This window comes from Macrobrachium nipponense, chromosome 16 (genome assembly GCF_015104395.2).
Source record: "Macrobrachium nipponense isolate FS-2020 chromosome 16, ASM1510439v2, whole genome shotgun sequence".
NCBI classification, from domain to species: domain Eukaryota; kingdom Metazoa; phylum Arthropoda; class Malacostraca; order Decapoda; family Palaemonidae; genus Macrobrachium; species Macrobrachium nipponense.
The window spans coordinates 9,273,867-9,298,792 of record NC_087209.1 but is presented as its reverse complement, the minus strand read 5'-3'; the positions used below and the strand labels follow the sequence as shown (position 1 = coordinate 9,298,792).

The 24,926-nt window shown below is 36.6% G+C and overlaps 1 protein-coding gene across 1 annotated transcript in view; it reads left to right on the top strand.

Moving 5' to 3' along the window:
- The first annotated feature begins 14,400 nt into the window (after positions 1 to 14,400).
- Positions 14,401 to 24,926, top strand: part of LOC135195573 (dipeptidase 1-like) — a 388,301-nt gene continuing 377,775 nt past the window's right edge. The window contains exon 1 of the mRNA XM_064221873.1: positions 14,401 to 15,652. The gene's annotated coding sequence lies outside the window, so the exon portion shown is untranslated. The remainder of the gene's footprint in view (positions 15,653 to 24,926) is intronic.

The window sequence follows — 24,926 nt, the reverse complement described above, 5'->3', positions numbered from 1 at the left end:
AGTTATTTCTGATTTAAGAAAAATAAAACTATATTGCCAACAATATGTTCTATACAATTATGAGAATTTCACGATGGTTTTCTGATTATTTTATGAAGGTTTTCATCGTTACAATACAAACATGAATCGGGTCACAGATGCATTTTCAGAATTTCACTTCCTGAAATTAATCAAGGTTGTTGACCTAGGTTTAACTTATCCGACCAATAAATTGTTTCGGGGGTTTTAGATATGAAGGCGTTTGTGAGTGAGTTCATAATATGCGCGTCTCTCTCTCTCTCTCTCTCTCTCTCTCTCTCTCTCTCTCTCTCATCATCTCTCTCTCTCTCTCTCTCTCGTTTCTTTAATGTCTGCTTTCAGTCTAATTTTCCAAAAGGTTGTCTCCTTTCGGTTTTATCTTCTACAACTTTGTCTGCTTTCAGTCTAATTTTTCACAATTCTGTCTCCTTTCAGTTTCAACTTCTACAATTCTTTCGGCTTTCAGTCTAATTTTACACAATTTTGTCTGATTTCAGTTTTAATTTTTACAATATTGTCTGCTTTCAGTCTAATTTTTCAAATTTTTTCTCATTCAGTTTTAATTTTTACAAATCTTGTCTGCTTTCAGTGTACTTTTTCACAATTTTGTCTCATTTTTTCTGCATTCAGTTTTAATTTTTACGAGTTTTCTGCTTTCAGTTTCAATTTTTACAATTTCTTCCGCTTTAAGTTTTATTTTTTACAATCTTGTCTGCTTTCAGTCTAATTTTTCACAATTTTGTCTCCTTTCAGTTTTATCTTTTAGAATTCTTTCTGCTTTCAGCCTAATTTTTCAAAATTTTGTCTCATTTTTTCTTCTTTCAGTTTCAATTTTTACAATTCTTTCTGCTTTCAGTCTAATTTTTCACAATTTTGTCTAATTTTTTTTTGCTTTCAGTTTTAATTTTCACAACATTTTCTGCTTTTCGTTTTAATTTTTACAATTCTTTCTGCTTTCAGTTTTAATTTTCACTATTCTTTCTGCTTTCAGTTTTAACTTTCAAAATTTTGTCTCATTCAGTCTTATTGTTCACAATCTCTCCTCCTTCCAGACTATAATAAAAATAATTCCTATTCTTGTGTTTTTCAAAGTAGCACTGCATTCATTCTCTCAATCTGGGTTTGTATACACTGCCCAGCAAATGGGGTCATTTTCTTTCTATTAAAGGTCCCAGTTACATACCCACGGTGGTAATACCAAACCCCCCCCAACCGACCGCCCCCAACATAACGTGGGCATTAAGACGGAGATTTTCCTTACAGGGTCATTACGAACCTCAAGATCCTTTTAGTTTCACGTTACAGCCTAATGTACTCTCTCTCTCTCTGAATAATATTCCCTTGTTGTTTGACTTTCGTAACATTGGTTTCTGCATTCTGTATTTGGCCCCCAAGACTTAATATTTTATTCATTTTCACTTCACCCATATTTAAATTATTATTATAATGTTATATTAACAGTTATAAGTTTAGGTTCACGACTAAATTACATGTCTTGCGTCAGTCATCAGGGTTAATGTCTGCTACTGTTTCCCCCAATTAGAATCGAATGAAGCCATAAGAGATGTGAGTAAAGTTAATTAAACAAGTGTGCCTGATCAGGAGAGCAGTTCATATATATATATATATATATATATATATATATATATATATATATATATATATATATATATAATAAAAGGAGCCCATAAAAACACCAAAATATAGAGAGAGAAATACTATATTTCAGAAACTGCTGCCTCTCTCTTCAGGTAGATGAATGAGAAAAGTTACAGAAAAGGTGGTATATATACCAAGAGGTCCATCCACAGGTAAGCCAATTTAGGTCACTCCCGCTGATAATCTTCCTTTAATCTTCTTAAGCGTCGGTTGAATGAAAACCTTGTCGATGACATCTGTATCCAATGCTCCCTTTGAGATATTCATTACCTGCCTCTCTTTAATCAAGGCCGATTCCGTCATTTGACTCTTGTACTGGCAGTTGCTGCTATAAATTATACGTGACAAATTCCAGTTTATACTATGGTTATGTTTATTTGTATGGTTGAAAATAGCTGAGTTCTGTTGTCCATACGTAACTGACCGCTTGTCCTGTATTAATCTCTGGGGAAGTGATTTTCCTGGAATCCAATGTACGATTGGTCACAGTCCAGGCATGGGATTTTGTAAACGTCTGTGTCCTTGGGGGATGTCTTTTGTTGGACGTTAATCAGGATTTGGCTAAGGTATTTGGGTAAGTAAATGCAAAAGGGTTAGATTTTCTGAGGGTCTGGGTCACTGTCTTAATCGTGTCCAGGTGTGGAATTTTTATTTTATTGTTGGGTGTGTCTCTGGTCTTGTTTTGAGGGGGTCGGTAGAAAATTACGTTTGCTTTGTGAATTGCTTAAAGACCTCAAAGACGAAAGTTGCTTACGAATTAGTTCAAATTCTTTTTCCTGGAAATCTGGAGAACAAATTCGTAAGCTTCTTAAGAATAGGTTGCTGGCTACGCCTATCTCGATAGGAATGTCATGATAGCTGAAGTAGTGAATGTAGGAAAGTGGGAACGTTGGTTTTCTGTATATGGTAAATTTGTATTCCGTCGTGTCTGTGATTATTAAAACATCAAGAAAAGGAATTTTGTTGTCTGTTTCCCATTCAACTTTAAATTTAATGCTGGGCACTAATGCGTTTAATTTTGAAAAAAATTCATTACAATTGTCCCATTTATTATCCCAAAAGGTTAGAATATCATCTACATATCTCATCCACAGCATATTTTTGGGTTTTATTGCATTTATTACTGTAGTTTCAAAGCATTCCATGTACAGATTGGCTAAAACAGGACTTAAAGGACTACCCATACTACACCCGAATTTTTGCTTATAGAATGATTCCCCAAATGAAAATACGTTATTAGATAAACATAATTCAACTAACTTTATTATTTTGTCTAGTGCCAATGGGAAATGATCTGAATAAGGGGATAATTTTTCCCTCAAAAACTGAAGAACGTCCTGTACTGGTACTTTTGTGAACAGGGAATCTACGTCAAGACTTAAAAGTTTTATGTTGTGAAGTGGTATATGTGCTTCTCTGAATTTGTGACAAAAATCTTCCGAATGATTATTGTGACTGGGAGAAAAAGTGCCTAAAAAAGGGGAAAGGAGGCCAGCTAACCAATTAGAAATTTTGTAATTGAAAGCTCCGGCACATGAAACGATGGGCCTGAATGGAAGGTTGTCTTTGTGAGTTTTCTCATTCATCTACCTGAAGAGGGAGACAGCAGTCTCTGAAATATAGTATTTCTCTCTCTATATTTTGGTGTTTTTATGGGCTCCTTTTACTAGATGGAATTCTGTTATAACGGAACATTTTTACCAGCCATATATATATATATATATATATATATATATATATATATATATATATATATATATATATATATATGTATATATATGTATGTGTATGTGTATGTATATATATATATAATATAATATAATATAATGCAGTATTGTGTAATAGCAACAATATTTCTATCTTTCTTCTTTATTCAAATATTCAGCTGAATACAATTATAGACAGTCAACACAATATGGCCACAGCGGTCCCCACGAAGGACACAGCCTGCAGAGTGAGAGAGAGAGATAGAGCGGGAAGATTTGAGAGAGAGGACGAGAGAGAGACGAAGAGAGAGAGAGGTCCACCTTCCCTCTCTCTCTCCCTCTTATTTACCTCCTATTTCTTGTCCCTCTCATTCCATCTGAGGCCTTGCGTATATATTAGGCAGCTCATCTGGTGATCCGGTACCACCTGGCTCATAATAAATGGCTCAATAAGAGAGCGATGAGGAGGAGGAGGAGGAGGAGGAGGAGGGAGAGGTAGGCAGGAGGGTGACCACTCCTGACCTGAGGTGCTGTCTAGCTTATAAGAAGTCCTGGGTTACCTAAAGCTGGCCAGCGAGGAATTCATACGGTCTTCTCATATGGCCCATGAGTAAAACTATACATATTATATATATATATATATATATATATATATATATATATATATATATATATATAAATATATGTGTGTTGTGTGTGTGTGACAGGTAAAAATGTTCTGTTACAACAGAATTCCATCTAATAAAAAGGAGCCCATTAAAACGTCAAAATATCGAAAGAAAGTACGACTATTTTTCAGAGACTGCTCTCTCTCTCTCTCTCTCTCTCTATCTCTCTCTCTGCTCTCTCTCTCTCTCTCTCTTCAGCAGTCTCTGAAATACAGTAGTAATTTCATTCTATATTTTGGCGTTTTTATGGGCTCCTTTTATCATATACATATATATACATACATACATACACACACACACACACACACACACACACACACACACATATATATATATATATATATATATATATATATTATATATATATATATATTATATATATACTATTTATTCGAGCTACAAATGTCCTTTAATATATAATTCGCTCTACCTCGGAATTAATATATTTTCATACATGTAAACCTAAGGGGAATTTTTACGTTGATATTTTCGTTCTCTCGTGGGTTCGAACCACCCCCCAGCTGACAGAGAGAGGACGAAATTATTATCAACTAATAAAAAATTCCCTCTCGGTTTACATATATAGCTCGTATAATCTATACGAATCACGGTGATGAGATAATTATTCATATATATATATAAATATATATATATATATATATATATATATATATATATATAATAGGTTAAAAAATCACAGTAGATGCACGTGACTTCATTAAATAAGCGAATACCACAGGGCAATGATAGGCAGAAATACAAGTGCTTTCGTCTTATATATATAGTATATATATATATATATATATATATATATATACATATATATATATATATATATATATATATATATATATATATATATATATATATATATATATATACACTCAGACGCACACGCACACACACACACGCGCACACACTATTTACCAAAATATTTCGGCGTCAACTGGAAAAATTCCTGGCTAGACAACAACGAATACAGGAAGCAGTTGCATTAAACATATTTTGCTTCCAACGGCTCACCTGCTTAAGATGCAGGTATTAATCCACTTCCTGGTCTCCTGGAGAGACAGGGTAAAACGAGAGGATGTAAATATTCCGCGGAATATCACCTTTCGAAAAATATTGAAGTTGAAATGCCGTGGGAATATTCGCGGGAATATTTTTTTTTTAAATATTGCTTGGTATACTTTACAGACTTGGCTATCATTAATAAGTGAAGAGGCCCTTTTTTGGATATTTTCATAATTTTAAGTTGATTTTCTTTCTGTAATGTCCTTCAGAAGGTATTAATATGTATGTATGTATGTAAGTAGTATGCATATGTTCTACATATATACATGTACATATTAAAATACTATAATAACTACAATATATATAGTTTATATATTATTAATGTATATATATATATATATATATATATATAATATAGTTATATGAATAATACCATATATATATATATATATATCTCTACTATATAATATATATATCTATATGTATATTATATATATAGTATATATATAAACTATATAATACATAAATATTATATAGTTTATATATTAAGATGTATATGTATATGTATAAATATATATATATATATATATATATATAGTATATATGAATATATAACTATATATACAATAATATATATAGTTTATAATATGTATCTGTATATGTTATATGTATATATATATTTATATAGTATATTATATTATATATAAGTATAATGAATATATATACATACATACATATATATATATATATATACTCTATATATATAATATATTATATGTATATATATATATATATATATATATATATATATATATGTACATATATATATATATGTATATATCTATACATATATATCATATATTATATCCTACTATATCCATCACTCTCTCTTTTTCTATAATGTATATGTATATGTATATGTTATATTACTCTATAGGTATCTCTCTATCTATCGTCGTATATCAGAATATATCCTCTATTCTACATCCATATATACTAGTTTATACTATGCTCTGTCTCTGTCTCTGTTATACATATCTATCACTTACTATCTACTATTTCTCTACTGCGTACATATATGAATTATACTTACATAACTACTCTCTCTATATCTCTATATATATATATATATAATAGACTCTGATCTCTCTATACTATATATCCTCATCTATCATCTATCTACATTATATACTCGATTGTCTCTATATCATACCTCTATATATACCATATCTCTCTATTACTCATATATATCTATCGATATATCATATATCCTCTCTATCTACATATCTATATATATGTAATATATAGACATCTATATCTACATCTACTATATATATATCATATATATATATATATATATATACTATATATGATACTATATATAAACATATATATATATATGTATATATACTATATATATACTATATATAATATATCTATATATATATATATATATCATATATATATATCTAGATATATATCTCCACACCACACACAGCTCATCAGCAGCGCGTCTAACCCCCCTAAACATACTCGTCATCGCCTCACAATAAGGGATATAGTTGTATTTGATAGTGTTCAAAATTTAACCATACCCTTTGATGGTGTTCGGGACTCAATAAATTCAATGGAAATTTAAAGACGCCATTGATTACGAGGTAAATAAGACATATATTAAACTGAATAACAAACTGATGAGTCCTAATTAACCATAATACGTTTCCCGAACAACTTCACTCATTAGTGCCAGAAGTCACGAGAAAGACATCACTTACTGGAGTCCCTCTAGGTGACATTCTGCCTCCCTCATCAATTCAGTCTGATAATTCTTTCCACGTCATGACGTGCATCTAGGTAACATTCTGCCTTCCTCATCAAATAAATCTGCTTACTCTTTCCATTAATAAAGGACGGGTTTTTCATAAGTTTATAATACAAGCTACAATCTACAACACCCCCCCCCCCTCCCCCCCCCCCCTCCAATGATTGAAAGTCGACTTCAAAGGCGCAAAAGCGTCCCGCCGCTCATTTCCCTACTGAACGCGGCCAGTTAATGAACGTCCAGTTATTTCCCGGTTTTTGAGGTTATATTTTCGAGCTCTTGTGAGCGATGCGTCATTAGCCATTAAACCCCCGATTTCCCTCCTTCTCTCTCTCTCTCTCTCTCTCTCTCTCTCTCTCTCTCCTCGTACACTCTGCATTTCCACCCCCGAGTGATTCATTAGCGGTAATTGAAATTATAACGCTGATTCGCGCGGTTCATTACCTATGTATGAGATGCAGTTTTCTGTTCGCCGGTTGCGCGTTTGAACACGCCGTTGATGGTACGGGTTTACTGCAGTATATATATATATATATATATATATATATATATATATATATATATATATATATATATATATATATATTTATATTTATAAAAATATGACAGCAATTTTAAAATGATTTAACTAAGTAAAATTACTATTCAACTAGTCACGGACACCCAATAGTGAATGAGAGAGAGAGAGAGAGAGAGAGAGAGAGAGAGAGTGCACATGCTACTTCAATCTCCTGACCCTTACTTAACTAATCGCAAAAGGAATCACCCTAAAAACAAAAAAAAACAACGAAACAGCATCAAAACGAGATGCGCACAAGAACAAATTCCCACAAATTCCGATAGTTCTCGAGGATGCTGCCTCTGTCTGCCCACACGTGAGATGACCCGAGATTGGGGAGTATCTGACGAGGTCACGAGCACTTAAACTGCTCCCAACCAGTCTCTGATATTCCATGTCCTAAAAACGAACTTTTTCCACACAAACGTCTTGAAGTTATCTGTCCTTATAACAAAGGCGTGATCCGATCTCTAGCTTACTCGGGTCGTGCTATAATCTGCGGTCAAATAGAGCGTTGTTTCACCAACGAAAATTGAAATAAATAGGATACTTATTTTCCTAGAAATAATTGTTCTTTTACTGTTTAACATGAACATTATTGTTTGCATTTCTATTCTAATAAATAAATCATAAATATCCTATCCTTAAATTCCTGTATCTTTTACTCAACACAAAACACCTTTTTCTGAGCTTCTTAGGATCCTCCATAGACCTTTCCTAACCCCCCAAAGAACAACAACAACAATAACAACAAAGTAGTATGTAAGCTTAAGCCCCGAGTAAGAGAAACATCTTATTGGTTATCTGGCATCTGGCGTTCACTTAAAATAAATTACAGAAGGTATTAAGAAAATCTACGGGATGATAGTTACCCAGGCTTATAAATATCGCCTGTACGTAAATGCAAGTGGGTAACAGATTACGGCAATAAATAAATAACAGAAGATTCCCTGCTGTGAGGCGGGACACTTTTCTGTGATGTAAGCACAACGTTATATTAAAGCCATAAAGATAATAAATAGAATATAAATTTGCACGAAAACCTGCAAAGTTCGGTGTTAAAGAAAATACGCTAAATCATCAATGTAGTGGAATGGAATATAGAGAATTTATGAAATTTAGGTCAAAGGTCAAGCGGTGGGACCTATGATGATGAGGTCATCCAGCTCTTAAAAGAGGAAATTGAGAATTGAGATAGAAAAAAAAGTTCAATTTAAACAAGCGCTGGGACATATAATAAGGTCATCTAGCTATTAAAAATGGGAAACCGAGATAAAAAAAAAAAACTTAATTTAAAGGTGTAACAAGATTAATACCTTTTGCTGGTGCACTATGAAATAGTTAGGAGGCCGTTGAGGATAGTAAGATGGAAGAAAGAGAATATGAACGGAGGTACAGTAAAAGGAATGAAAGGAGTTGAAGCTAGGGGCCGAAGAGACGCTGCAAAGAACTCTTAAGTAGTGCCTACAGTTCACCCGTGACGCGCACTGAAACCAAGACCACAAAGAAGAATGAGCGCTAGGTCACCTGATTTTTTAGCAAAATAATTTTTGACCAAAGGTTATATGAGGACGATTTGCATCATACCCCAGAAAATGCCCTAAACGGAAAAGCGGGGTACTATTAGGGGTCCAGGATATCAAATTTTGACGTGGCTGAGGCACCCCAAATACCCGAAAATGATGTTTAATGAAGTTAATTTTTAAAAGATGATTCCTATTACTGGGAATCATTTTGAACATAGAAATAAGAGTAAATTAAATTTCTTTGAGAATATTAAGTAAGGTGAATATTTATGAAAGATACTGAGGCTTTAATACCAACTTTCTCATTAATCTCCTATCACTAAATGAAAATACAAATAAACAATCGGATATATATATATATATATATATATATATATATATATATATATATATATATATAAATATATACACATTAAAGGGTGTGTGTGTGTGTGTGTGTGTGTCTCTGTGTTCAAAATGAATTTACTAATTCATTGCCAATCATACCATCCCCAGGGTTTTAATAAAAAAAAAAAATGCTAACCACATACAACAACTGTGAAAAAAAACTTAAAAATAATTAAAACATTTAACATATGTTCATTGCATTTTCAACTTTCTCCAGAACTCCTGATCATCCCTCTAATCATAAGTGTTTGTAAGATTCATATATCTCCCCCTCCCCCCTACCACAGGTTGTAACATAATGTTTCATCCTTCTTGACAGACGACTGGCTCTATTCTACTACACTAAATCTTCTATTCGCTATTGGAAATTATTGATCAGTCTAGAATAGATACTCCTAGCCATCACTGTACGAATTGCGTCCAAATCTAATCGTTTTGGTAAATACACTTTTATACCTTGCGGGAATTTCATTACAAACGGCAAAAACGTCTCTTTTTAACTCTATGGTGTTTTTGAAATGAAATTAATCTGAGTTCAATAAGAATAGATTAAATAAACTAACCATTTTTTTGAAATCCCCTTCCGTTTTGGCCTGACCTATCAGCGAACGCAATTAATTTGGGCTAAATAAGAATAGATTAGATAAATTTAAATGTTTTTTTCAAATATTCTCTTCCGTAGGATAAAAATTCCCTTTGTTATTGCCGTTGGTAAAATAATTCCAACATTGAATATGGCCAGAGGGGAATTAAAAATCCTGATATTTTTTGTAAATGCAGTTTAGATTTTTGTGAATGTATCATGATACGCTTTGCGGCCAAAAAAAAATTATTAGTTGTTATTAATGCAAAAGTCTTTCTTTCTAAAAAAAGAAGGAATGTTATTAGTTGTTTTTTATGCAAAAGTTCTTCTTTCACCCAGGCACAGATTGAATTTTAAAGTTGCTTGGGAAACTGTTGAAAGATCACGAGACGGGAAAAATATCTGACGAAAAAGTTAAGTCACGAAAAGATTGAATTGGAGAGACGTAGGGGAAATGATTACTGCTTATTTTAGAGCAGAAAAAGTTAAGAATTATCTTCCCTCTTACAAATCCAGCACTCAAGAGACAGACTAGAAGCCTTTGCCAGAGACAGATGCTCATTTTAGAGCAGAAAAAGTTAGAATTGTCATCCCATGTACAAACCCAGCACTCAAGAGACAGACTAGAAGGCTTTGCCAGAGACACGTTCCCTAAGAAAAAAAAAGGCTCATAGCTAAAATGAAATCTCACAAGAAAATCACAACCAAATAAGACTCATAACTAAATTCAATTGTATTCCACGTAGGAGAATGAAAAGTTTTCCTTAGGAAACGCCCAACAGCTTCGTTCTCCAAAGTACCTCTTCTTGGAGCATTTATTTTTTCCCTTAATAAACGCTCCAAGAAGAGCTCTATTGGAGGACGAAACTGTTAGGCATATTTTAATAAAATCTCCTTTAATTTTCCTATGTTTATAAGGTGTTTTTACGTTGCATGGAACCAGTGGTTATTCAGCAACGGGACCAACGGCTCTACGCGACTTCCTATGTGGAATACGATTGAATTTACATATCTTCGTGCCTGAGAAGATTATCAGAATCATAAATAAAATCATAAATCAAAATTTGAGATCCAGTTAACCAAGAACCTTGCCAACCCCAGAGAAAGGGACTTCTAAGATATCAGTTTAGAGGGTTTGCCTAATTTCCTTACAGAGGTGACTGATAAATTCCCATTAAAAAAAGTAAATTAAAATCACAATTATGAAAAGTTTTTCCTTACCTGAATGTTGTCCACGATTCTGGATTCAAAATCCCCTGTAGATATTCCTCTAGAAACTTCATTTCTTCCTGAGGAGGCTATAGTTGTTGGTATTTGCAGACGTAGGAACACTGAAAATATTATACCAAGAAGTTTCAGGATATCAGGTGGAGAAGAGATGTTATGGATAAATAAATAATTATGAATCTAAAAAAAATGTTTAGTACATTCTATATTTGGAAAATACTTAGAAACTAATATGATGTTATATTCATATAACACACTACTTTTAAAAGGGACAATTAGCGTGATAAAAAGAAAAGCACATTAAATTCATGGTTATTTTAGCCTGAGCAGCTCTCGAGGAAAATGTAATAACCCGACCATGATTATCTAGGTATGTCTACAATATATATATATATATATATATATATATATATATATATATATATATATCATATATATAATATAGTATATATGATATATATATATATTATATATATATATATATGATAGACAGAGATTGAGAGAGAGAGAGAGAGAGAGGATGAGACGAGAGAGAGAGGAGAGCGGATATGAGAGATAGAGAGAGAGAGAGAGAGAGAGAGAGAGAGAGAGAGAGAGAGGGACTTTATCGGTTACTTTTTACCAGATACGTATGTAATTGTACTAACCACAATGCCCTCTAACTTCTCGAGAAGTTAAGAAAACATCGTGGTCATTGCAATCTATGCATATGTATTTCTGCAATTGCACGCCTGCCACATCAATCTAGACCCTCCGCTTTCACATTTTTGCCCAAACAATCAGATAATGTATACAATTCGTCGCTGATAACATTAGCCTATCCAAAATGATGCGTGGACATCACCAGCAAATTTATAGCACCATAGTGATTTGTTCTCTCTAATTGTTTGAGTTTACAGGGGAAAATACCGCACCATCATTATCACTATGAAGAGAAAGGCAAATGTAGGAATCCATCACACAGGTAATGAGGTGCATACAGGTAACATACGACCCTTTCCCAGAATGAAATATTACCTTTTGTATATGAGGCGTGGGCAATAAATTATATTGTTATAAATTGTCCTGATAATTAGGGGATGTTTTCACTGAGTTTGGATGGACTTTAACTTAAGGAGAGTGATTTGATTTATTCTATGAAGTCTTAGTGATTTTATTGAATTGTATTCCTAAGTGGTTTGCGAACTTGTTGCGAGTGTTACCAAGGCAAGAATGAAGAAAAAACATCAATATTTTTAATGGCACTTATAACTGAAACGTCTAATATCCTTTTGGACAATAAAGTACTAAGCTAAAACATTGATAAAATCACAAAAGTCTCACGTAAACTTTACAGAAAAAGCACTTGTACTAAAAATGTGAACAACAAAAAAACTGGAAAAACTTTCAATATTGACATTTCAAAAAATAAAAATCTATACTCTAAAAAGTACTCGTTAAAAATGTGTACTAAAAAATGGTTGAAACTTTCAATATCAATTCATAAAAAAAAAAAAAAATTATGATGAACTAACAAATAAAACATTGCCAGATTTAATCTCATATCTCCCGCTGTCAATATATTGGAAAGCAGAAATTAGGCGTTTTCCTCTCTCTCTCTCTCTCTCTCTCTCTCTCTCCTCTCTCTCTCTCTCTCTCAACATTAAAAGGAATTCGTCTTTGGGAGCTTTAATTTAAAGTCATTGGCCCCTGTAGTCGGATTGGTCCACATGAATAGGGGTTTATCTTCTGAATAATAAAAATAATAATAATAATAATAATAATAATAATAATAATAATAATAATAATAATAATAATAATAATAATAATAAGGAGGCAGGATGCAACCCGGAACCCCACACTATAAATGCCACCCAGTCGAATTGGAGGACTGTGATAAAGAGAGAAAAAAAAAAACAAAAAAAAATAATAATAATATAATAGATGAAAATAAAAGGAAATTGTACACATGATCACAGGAACACTAGGCACGATCCCAAGATCCCTGAAAGGGAACCTGGAAAAACTTGATGCCGAAGTATAGCTCCAGGACTCATGCCTAAGAGTGTGCTACTAGAGACAGCACACATAGTGAGAAAAGTGATGGACTCCTAAGGAGGCAGGATGCAACCCTGAACCCCCCCTACACTATAAAAACCACCCAGTCGAATAATAATAATAATAATAATAATAATAATAATAATAATAATAATAATACCACCAAAACTGAACACTAATAGTTTACCCTTCGTCTTCAGACCTCCCGAGTCTAGGGAAATTCTTCACACATAAATCACTATAGTAAAAAACGGATAACAAAACCTCTTGATATATAATCTCAATTCCTCCAACGGAATTGCAGTCACGACGCCACATAGGTCACAATCATTCACTCAATTTTACAAAGGGAACTTGGAAATTTGACCAGTTTTTACAAAGGGAAATTGCCAATTTGACTCAATTTTACGAAGGGAACTTTCTAATTTGACCTAATTTTACAAAGGGAACTTGCCAATGTGACCCAATTTTACAGAGGGAACTTGCCAATTTGACCCAATTTTACAAAGGTAGCTTGCCAATGTGACCCAATTTTGCAAGGGGATCTTGCCAATTTGACCCAATTTCACCAAGGGGAACTTGCCAATTTGACCCAATTTTACCAAGGGAACTTGCAAATTTGACCCAATTTTACAAAGGGATCTTGCCAATGTTTGGACCCAATTTTACAAAGGGATCTTGCCAATGTGACCCAATTTTACAAAGGGAACTTAGCAATTTGACCAAATTTTACAAAGGGAACTTGCCAATTATTATTTCTAATTTGTTTAATATAATAGCAATAATTTAAAGCATGTGAATAATGTATATACTGTGTATATTCTATGCACTTTGTATAGACATTCCAATGACAATTTTTGAACCGGGAGGATTAAGAGAAATAGATTATTATTTATCCTGGAGGGATTAAGCCTTCATTTCTAAAGTAAATATCGCTGGAAGTGTTTGCCTTATCGAAGCTTAATCCCCGAACGATTACGACGTCAGGGTTGCTATCTCATGATGCTGGATCATCAGAGAGGAAGGAAGGAAGGAAGGAAGTGTCCCTGTAGGGCGCGCATGCGCTGGAGGAGGGAGGGGGCTTAGGGGGGCGGGGAATGGGCGGACCCGGTCAGGTCAACCAGGTAAAGCAGGCGTATAAGAATGAGTCGCCTCTCGTCGACTTCCACGCTGCTGATGCTGGTAGTGGTGGGAGTAGAGTAGCAGCTGTAGTCCTCTCTCTCTCTTTCTCTCTCCCCAAACTCTTCTTTCCAGGTTCCAGCAGCAGAAGCAGCAGCGTTCAGTCAGTGTGGCTCGAGCTGTGGTTGCGAGAGGGTCCACGCTGGATCCAGCTCCGGGACCTCGCTCGGCGTGCTATATAAACGTTGCTCTTCGGCGAGAGAACGTTTGTTGTCGCCTCTCCGTCGCGTCTTCGAGACTTTGAACGTTCGCTCGCGGGATATGAACTTGAATGTATTCCGTCAGGATTTCTGGAGCAGTGAAATAAGAACTTCTGACTATATTTCCAAGATTTCCGAAGAAGTTTTTATATTTGCAGGATTTCTGAAGACGTTTCTGAACAACTTCTGAATATTTTTCCAAGGTTTCTGAAGGACGCAAATAAGGACTTGAATATATTTCCAAGATTTCTGAAGAACTTAAATATATTTCCAAGACTTCTGAAGGTCTTGAATATATTTCCAAGATTTCTGGAGAACTTGAATATATTTCCAAGATTTCTGGAGAAGTGAAATACGAACTTCTGAATATATTTCCAAGATTTCTGAAGACTTTAAATTAGAACTTGAATATATTTCATCAAGATTTCCGAAGAAGGTAAATACGAACTTCAATATATTTTCAAGATTTCTGAAGAACTTGAGTATATTTCCAAGATTTCTGATGAATCTAAATAAGAACTTGAATATATTTCATCAAGATTTCTGAAGAAGTTGAATAAGAACCGCAATACATTTCCAAGATTTTTGAAGAACTTGAATATATTTCCAAGAATTCTGAGGAAGATAAATAAATTTCAGTACATTTCCAAGATTTCTGACAAAGTTGAATAACAACTTAAATAAGTTTTCCAAGATCTCTGTAGAAGTTAAATAAGAACTTTGATATAATTCTAAGATTTCTGTAGAAGTTAAAGAAGAACTTTCATATATTTCCAAGATGTCTGAAGAAGTTAGTTAAGAACTTCAATATATTTCCAAGATTTCTGAAGAAGTCAAATAAAAACTCGAATATATTTTCAAGATTCTTGAAGAAGTTAGATACGAACTTCAGTATATTCCCAGGCCCCTGAAAAAGTTAAAATAAGAACTTCGGTACGTTTCTAAGAATTCTGGTGGAAGTTATAGCCTGTGAGATGAAGTTTCTTGTAGTGTCGATGCCAACCGGCTAACAGGAGAGGATTAAGGAAAACTTCTTAGTGAAGCTACGGCAAAAACGTGACCCAAAGGTAAGACATACTTGTGAAAACCATGTTTTTTAATCTTAACTTTTTTCTCGAAAGCCAAAATTTAGTCGTATATTACTACCATACGAGATAAGTACAGTACATTTCATGATCATACAAAAATTACAGAATAATTCGTAGCTGGTCTTTCCTTCCACATAAATTGATTTCTCAACAAGAATAAAACATTAATAATTTACTCAATTTTTTCTCAGACAAAAAGGATTTAACTGAATTTCTACACTAAAGAATTCAATGTATTTGATACATTTTCTTGTCCTGTAAATGTTTTCACAAACAAATACTTATTCTTTTAACTATCAACCCGAAAAATTCAATGGCATTAAATTATGAAGTAAAAAAACACTCTTATATTTAAAAAAAAACACTGCCACTTAATATTTTATACAAAAGAATTAAAATGAATTCATGCGTAAGTCAAATATCATAGCTTTCTTTAAAATGCTATTTATTATTTATCTATCATTTATAGGAATAAAATGATATAAAATTGTGAGGTAAAAAACATTCTTTTATTAAAAAAAACCTCCTTCACGTAATATTTTATACTAAATAATTAAAACTAATTCATGTATTGGTCAAATACCATAACCTTTAAAAAAACATATATTCTTTAACTATCAATCATAAGATTTCAATGACAAAGTTAGAAGTGGAAAACATTCTTTAATTACACAAAGCAAACATTCATGGATGTCCTGGCAATAACATTCTTTAATTACACATAGCATAGCAATAACATTCTTTAATTACACACACAGAAAACATGCTTGAATGTCCTAGCAATAACATTCTTTAATTACACACAGCAAACAATCATGGATGTCCTGGCAATTTACCCCTTCTGCTTTCAAACATATGCTAATATTTCCAGCAAAAGCTTACAAAGGCTGGCTGATTTTAATTCTAATTGATGTTACGTGTTACACGGATGCAAATGTTCTACCATACCAGCATTTTGTATTTGCATACTTGTATGGTTCTGAGCGGATATAAAGTACAATTTGCTTACAAATAATTACTTCAGCTCTCTCTCTCTCTCTCTCTCTCTCTCTCTCTCTCTCTCTCTTTTATATATATATATATATATATATATATATACTATATATATATATATATATATATATATATATATTATATATATATATATATATATATATATATATATATATATGATATAATATGTATGGTTCTAATATGATATAAAGTACAATTTGGTTACAAATAATTACTTCAGCTCTCTCTCTCTCTCTCTCTCTCTCTCTATATATATATATTATATATATATATATATATATATATATATATATATATATTATATATATATATATATATATATATATATATATATATATATATATATATATATATAAATATATATATATTTATACGTAATTTTTAAGGTCGCACTAACTACTAAACTAGCATGAATGTATGAACAATTTTACAGTCGATATTTAGTATCGAGTCAGTCGTGTGGATAAAACCACAAATTTGGTGGCTATTTCAAAGTGAACGCGTGAGACTATACAATGCGAGGTAACGTAATGCCTTAGTTCTTTGTAGAATGTAACGGTATTTCTAAAAAAAGAAAAAAAAGGATAAACACAGGTAAATGTAATATAAAATTTAATTGGTTTGCAAGTGGCGACTTTTTAAAATGCTACTTGGTTAAGAGACCTTCCATCTTTTTTTCAACTGACATGAGAAGGACAACGGACCCAGATAGTGTTTTCTCTCTCTCTCTCTCTCTCTCTCTCTCTCTCTCTCTCTTAGTTCATGAATGTATTATGTCCTAACAAAGGTAAAGTAGGAGAATAAAGTACAAGTAACTGATAATTAATTATAAACATGGGTACATTCCACAAGTACCAGAGAGAGAGAGAGAGAGAGAGAGAGAGAGAGAGAGAGAGAGAGAGAGAGAGAGAGAGAGAGGGTCTTTCCCACACGCGGCAGGGTACATTCCACACCTGAACGTTTCCACAAACCATCAGAGAGAGAGAGAGAGAGAGAGACCTTGACGTGTTAGAAAGGGAGTAAAATGATAGTTTAAATGAGAGAGAGAGAGAGAGAGAGAGAGAGAGAGAGAGAGAAAGCTTGACATGTTAAGGAGAAAAAGTAAATGGGGAGAGAGAGTAGAGAGCGAGAGAGAGAGAGAGAGAGAGAGAGAGAGAGAGAGAGAGAGAGAGAGAGAGAGATTCTGTCAAAGCCAACTCTTTCCCCACTACTTCCAGGTAATATTTGTTAAAGTTCAGAAAGAATCAGACAATAAAGTGGAACCCCCTGTCCCCTTCCCCCACCCCACATCCCACGAAAAGAGAGTATGAAAACAAGCGGAAGAGATAACGATTACTTGGGGCCAAAGTTCGATTTTTCTGGAGGAAAAACAGAGAAGTTTTCAAAAGTGTTCCAATCTTCGGTTGGGATAATCTTGGAGTTCACTGAACTCTGACCTTACCAGTAGAAGGTAGAGATTCCCAAAGATTTAAAATGATTAAAAGGATTAGTTTTTTTATAAGACCAGATATGATGATATTTCATAAACTTCCCAAGATTTAAATATTTTAAGAGATTAGTTTTTTATTAGAGCAGAGAGAGAGAGAGAGAGAGAGAGAGAGAGAGAGAGAGAGAGAGAGAGAGAGAGAGAGTATTCTTCAGCTCCCAGATATTTTAAAATAATTTAAAGAATTAGTTTCTTTTATAACAACAGATATGGTGATATTTCTATAAATGTCCAGATATTAAAACATTTAAAAGTGTAGTGTATTTGTTTAAGCAGATCAGGTGAAATCATTTATATTTTGAAGTTGGTGCTGAGTAATGTGTAATACAGAGTTTACTTAAAGCCTCCTACTGTATCTCAAAGTATTCTGCTCTACTTAATAGCACAAAAACTCACTAATTTTTATATCCTTATTAAAATCACATCACTCAAATAACTGAAACTGATTCCTGAAAACGAAGTTTTTTTCCCCAATCTATTTCATATATTATTTGCCGTCAGTTACTACAGCATCACACTGGCTGATTCGTCAAGGTTTGAATACCTACTATATACCAGTAGTCTCTCTCTCTCTCTCTCTCTCTCTCTCGCAGGACTGAATCAAGTGGAATTCACTTAGCTAATGACTTTGCAGCATCTCTTGTTTACATTTCTCATTCGGGGACATTATTCCTTTGAGATGAGTTCGAATGCTCCTCCTCCTCCTCCTAGTTCATCTGGTCCTAAATCTATCCCATGGAAATAGACGATCACAAGACAACACCTGAGTTGAAAGACTGACCTTTCTTATCCCGGCATCTTGACCTTTATTCCCGCCTACAACTTTGCCAGAGGTGACGATTGTTTTATGCAATCTTTCTCCTTTTAATATACATTTTCACCAGTACCTGCAGCTTTTAACTAACTGTCGCCGGTTAATGTTACGCGATCTGCCAGTACTATCTTACGATTTAAGTGCTTTGCACAGCCTCCATTTTTATTGCAAAAATCTTGCATCTACATCATCATCTGTCCTGTACCCGAATTCTCTCTCTCTCTCTCTCTCTCTCTCTCTCTCTCCGCCAGCGCTCCGCTCGATCACTAGATCGATAATTATATTGATAGATTATCTATGAATATGTATAGATAATATATGTAAATAAATATATATAGAGACGAACGATATAGAGATATAGATCAGTATAGATAGTAGAGAGGTTTATATACACATACATATGTATATAAAATATAAATAAAATGTAAATCTACCTATATTATACACATATACAAATATCAAATCATATATATATATATATATATATATATATATATAGATTTGATATTTGTATATGTGTATATATATATATATATATATATATATATATACTATATATGCGTAGATTTACATTTTTATTCATATTTTATATACATATGTATATATATAATATAAATAAAAATGTAAATCTACACACACACACACACACACCACACACACACACACACATATATATATATATATATATATATATATATATATATATATATATATATATATATATATATATATATATATATATATATATATATATATATATATATATATATATATAAAACCATCACATTCACATGCAGACGGAATGCTGAGAGAGAACACTATCATACTCTTAAAACACCGGAGAGAGAGAGAGAGACAGAGAGAGAGAGAGAGAGCGAGAGAGAGAGAGAGAGAAAAGTGGAAGCTTTGCTGTGGCAACAATATTTTATTTCTCTTGACTTATACTGTTTGTTTTTAGAGTCAGTTCCGTGTCCAGTAAATGTAAGATTGTTTTTTTTTTTTTTTATATTTATTTTTTCTTTTTCACCTTTAACGGCTGATCCACGCTTTACTTTTATTTGTAATATTTTTTTCTTCTTTTTTAAATTTCCGCACCGGTGCTCTTATATACATACATATCGTATGTCTACTGTCTACACTAAGGGAATTCTCTTTTTATTGTATAATTTACTTACATTTTTATCTATTCACTCATTAATTTTTCAATCTTTTTTTTTCTTTTCTAAAAACTTATTTCTTTCTGTATTTCCTGTTACGTAATAATAATAATAATAATACTTTATTAAAAGTAATGGCTACTTCAGCAGCGTTACACTTGTAGAGATTCTTCTATTTGCGAATAGCGGCTTTTTCAGTGCTACTTAAACAGGCTAGTAGAGCGCCTATAGAGGTCCATGGTAAAATACAGGGTCAAAATAGGTGTATATATTTGAATTTTACAGATAAACTATGATACCATAGTCATCAAAGTCATTAACGATTTTCTCTCTCTCTCTCTCTCTCTCTCTCTCTCTCCTCTCTCTCTCTTTCTTAAAGCGAGCTTTCGTCTGGAGCTGCCAGACATCCTCGGGGTCGGGCTGGGAAGCTGAGGGTGGACTGATCTTGGTGCGGTGTCCGTCCTCCTTATATCTGTGGTTGACAGCAGGGGGTCTGCCCCATGCTTGTTTTCTCCTATTGGCTGGTGGCGGTGAGTCTTGTTTTCATTGGCTGCCTGAGCCAGGTCTCAAGCCACTTTCTTCGGGCCGATGGTTGCGTTGCAGCATATCCTGCAGCCGCCTGGACCTCCTAAGCGGCGCTGTAACATTGATGGGCGTTGCGCTACGCTGTGGGACGTCACGGCTACTTTGATTTCCATCGGCTGCAGGAGTACCTCGTTCGGGGGCGTTGTCATCCATAGAGTTGTCATGATCGGTGGTGTCATTGTTGGTGGCAGGTCTTCTCATACTCGTAGGGAGGAGAAATTCTTCCTGCGTCGTATTCAGAGTAGGTTTTATTTGCTGGATGAGTAGCGCCTCCAGCAGGCGCAACCGACGGGCATCAGGGGCCTTCCCGATGATCTTCGTGTTCTTTATGATGACATCTCGGGAGATGGCCTCGTGATGTTTGGTGCGGGCGTGATTCTTTATAGCCCCCTCTTGGGCGTGGCACGAGAGTCTCTTCGACAGTCGCATGGTAGTCATACCTACGTAGGCGCCGCTGCATTCGCGGACTGGGCATGTATATTGGTACACTACATGCGTCTGCTTCAGGGGTTCTCGTACCTGTGGAGAGGGGTTATTTTTCATAATAAGATCGCGCGTCCTCCGATTCTGGTAATATATGATTAGGTCGATATTCTTGGTGTCGTCAGTCGGGGATACATTATCGGAAATAATTTTCTTAATGGCGTCCTCTTCTTCACGGTAATGGGAACTCATGAAGGCTTTGTAGTACAGCTGATATTATCCTGGGGGCGGGGCTGCGGGCTCTCACTACCGTACCATTTCTCCAGGGCTGTGCGGACTTCCTTGCTGATTAATTTATTTGAGTACCCATTATTCACAAGTACTTGGGAGGCGCGGTCGAGTTCCTGGTGAGTGTCCTGCCAGGTTGAGCAGTGGGAGAGGGCCCTCATGGACGAAGGCCCTGACGGTGGTGCTTTTGAATCTGGCGGGCACTCGCTGTCTCCGTTGAGGCAAAGTCCTAAATTGGTTTTCTTTGTGTAGACTGAAGTACGGAGACCGTCTTCCGTCTTGCTTACAAGGACGTCGAGGAAGGGAGCCGATCGTCGGAGCTGCGTTCGACTGTGTAATTCAGCACACTACACTGCTGAATGCTTGACGGAGGACTTCTACCTCATCCTCGGCGTCGACTTGCACAAAGATGTCGTCAATATAACGTCCATATCTGCGGGGTTGCTGCATCCTGGCGAAGACCCGTTCCTCCACGGTGCCCATATAAAAGTTAGCGAAGAGAACCCCCAGTGGGGAGCCCATCGCCACGCCGTCCTTTTGGCGGAACATCTGGCCACGGTGGGTGGAGAAAGGGGCCTTCTTGGTGCATATCTCCAGCAGCGTACGGAGCGAGGCTTCCGGTATGTTTTAGGGGCGCCGTCGACTGATTCCTGTAGACACGATCAAGGATTATATCTATGGTTTCGTCGACAGGCACGTTCGTAAATAGGGACTCTACATCCAGCGAGGCGATAATCCCGGTACCAGGGGCGTCCTTGATGGCTTCTAAGAACTCTGCCGAAGACTGCAGGCTGTACCGACTCGGGGACGTAAGGGGTCAAAATTTGGTTGAGGCGTTTAGCCAAGGCGTACGTAGGGGCGGGCGTCTGGCTGATGATCGGCCGGAGGGGGTTTCCTTGTTTGTGGGTTTTTACATTGCCATATAAATAACCCAGGCTGTAGTCTCCTTGTATGGGCGGGAGGTGCACAGCATTGTTGCAGCATTCACTGCGTTGATGACTCCGTTAGCCTCCCTCTTGATGTCGTCTGTCGGGTTCCTCGTCAGGCGCTCGAACTTGCTCTCGTCAGACAAAATAGCATCCAGCTTCTCGTGATATTCGGCAGTATCAATCAAGACGAAGGCTGCTGTCTTGTCCGCGCGTCGCACCGTGATGTTCACTTTCTCCTTCAGTTCCTTCGCTGCTTTCTTCATCTCCTTGGTGAGGATCCCGCTGGAGTGCGAGCCCCTCTCTGTAAGAGCTTCAGCAAGTAGATTGGGGTTGAAGGGCGTCGGTAGTTCTCACGGTGCTCCGGGCTTCGAGTTGCTGGATGGAGTCTAGGAGCAACTCGAAATCGAGTTGCTCCTAGACTCCATCCAGCAACTCGAAGCCCGGAGCACCGTGAGAAACTACCGACGCCCTTCAACCCCTACTACTTGCTGAAGCTCTTACAGAGAGGGGCTCGCACTCCAGCGGGATCCTCACCAAGGAGATGAAGAAAGCAGCGAAGGAAACTGAAGGAGAAAGTGAACATCACGGTGCGACGCGCGGACAAGACAGCAGCCTTCGTCTTGATTGATACTGCCGAATATCACGAGAAGCTGGATGCTATTTTGTCTGACGAGAGCAAGTTCGAGCGCCTGACGAGGAACCCGACAGACGACATCAAGAGGGAGGCTAACGGAGTCATCAACGCAGTGAATGCTGCAACAAATGCTGTGCACCTCCCGCCCATACAAGGAGACTACAGCCTGGGTTATTTATATGGCAATGTAAAAACCACAAACAAGGAACCCCCTCCGGCCGATCATCAGCCAGACGCCCGCCCCTACGTACGCCTTGGCTAAACGCCTCAACCAAATTTTGACCCCTTACGTCCCGAGTCGGTACAGCCTGCAGTCTTCGCAGAGTTCTTAGAAGCCATCAAGGACGCCCCTGTACCGGATATCGCCTCGCTGGATGTAGAGTCCCTATTTACGAACGTGCCTGTCGACGAAACCATAGATATAATCCTTGATCGTGTCTACAGGAATCAGTCGACGGCGCCCCTCAACATACCGGAAGCCTCGCTCCGTACGCTGCTGGAGATATGCACCAAGAAGGCCCCTTTCTCCACCCACCGTGGCCCAGATGTTCCGCCAAAAGGACGGCGTGGCGATGGGCTCCCCACTGGGGGTTCTCTTCGCTAACTTTTATATGGGCACCGTGGAGGAACGGGTCTTCGCCAGGATGCAGCAACCCCGCAGATATGGACGTTATATTGACGACATCTTTGTGTAAGTCGACGCCGACGATGAGGTAGAAGTCCTCCGTCAAGCATTTCAGCAGTGTAGTGTGCTGAATTACACAGTCGAACGCAGCTCCGACGATCGGCTCCCCTTCCTCGACGTCCTTGTAAGCAAGACGGAAGACGGTCTCCGTACTTCAGTCTACACAAAGAAAACCAATTTAGGACTTTGCCTCAACGGAGACAGCGAGTGCCCCGCCAGATTCAAAAGCACCACCGTCAGGGCCTTCGTCAGGAGGGCCCTCTCCCACTGCTCAACCTGGCAGGACACTCACCAGGAACTCGACCGCGCCTCCCAAGTACTTGTGAATAATGGGTACTCAAATAAATTAATCAGCAAGGAAGTCCGCACAGCCCTGGAGAAATGGTACGGTAGTAGTGAGAGCCCGCAGCCCCGCCCCCAGGATAATATCAACGCTGTACTACAAAGCCTTCATGAGTTCCCATTACCGTGAAGAAGAGGACGCCATTAAGAAAATTATTTCCGATAATGTATCCCCGACTGACGACACCAAGAATATCGACCTAATCATAATACCAGAATCGGGGAGGACGCGCGATCTTATTATGAAAAATAACCCCTCTCCACAGGTACGAGAACCCCTGAAGCAGACGCATGTAGTGTACCAATATACATGCCCAGTCCGCGAATGCAGCGGCGCCTACGTAGGTATGACTACCATGCGACTGTCGAAGAGACTCTCGTGCCACGCCCAAGAGGGGGCATATAAGAATCACGCCCGCACCAAACATCACGAGGCCATCTCCCGAGATGTCATCATAAAGAACACGAAGATCATCGGGAAGGCCCCTGATGCCCGTCGGTTGCGCCTGCTGGAGGCGCTACTCATCCAGCAAATAAAACCTACTCTGAATACGACGCAGGAAGAATTTCTCCTCCCTACGGAGTATGAGAAGACCTGCCACCAACAATGACACCACCGATCATGACAACTCTATGGATGACAACGCCCCCGAACGAGGTACTCCTGCAGCCGATGGAAATCAAAGTAGCCGTGACGTCCCACAGCGTAGCGCAACGACCCATCAATGTTTACAGCGCCGCTTAGGAGGTCCAGGCGGCTGCAGGATATGCTGCACAAAAGCAACCATCGGCCCGAAGAAAGTGGCTTGAGACCTGGCTCAGGCAGCCAATGAAAACAAGACTCACCGCCACCAGCCAATAGGAGACAAGCATGGGGCAGACCCCCTGCTGTCAAC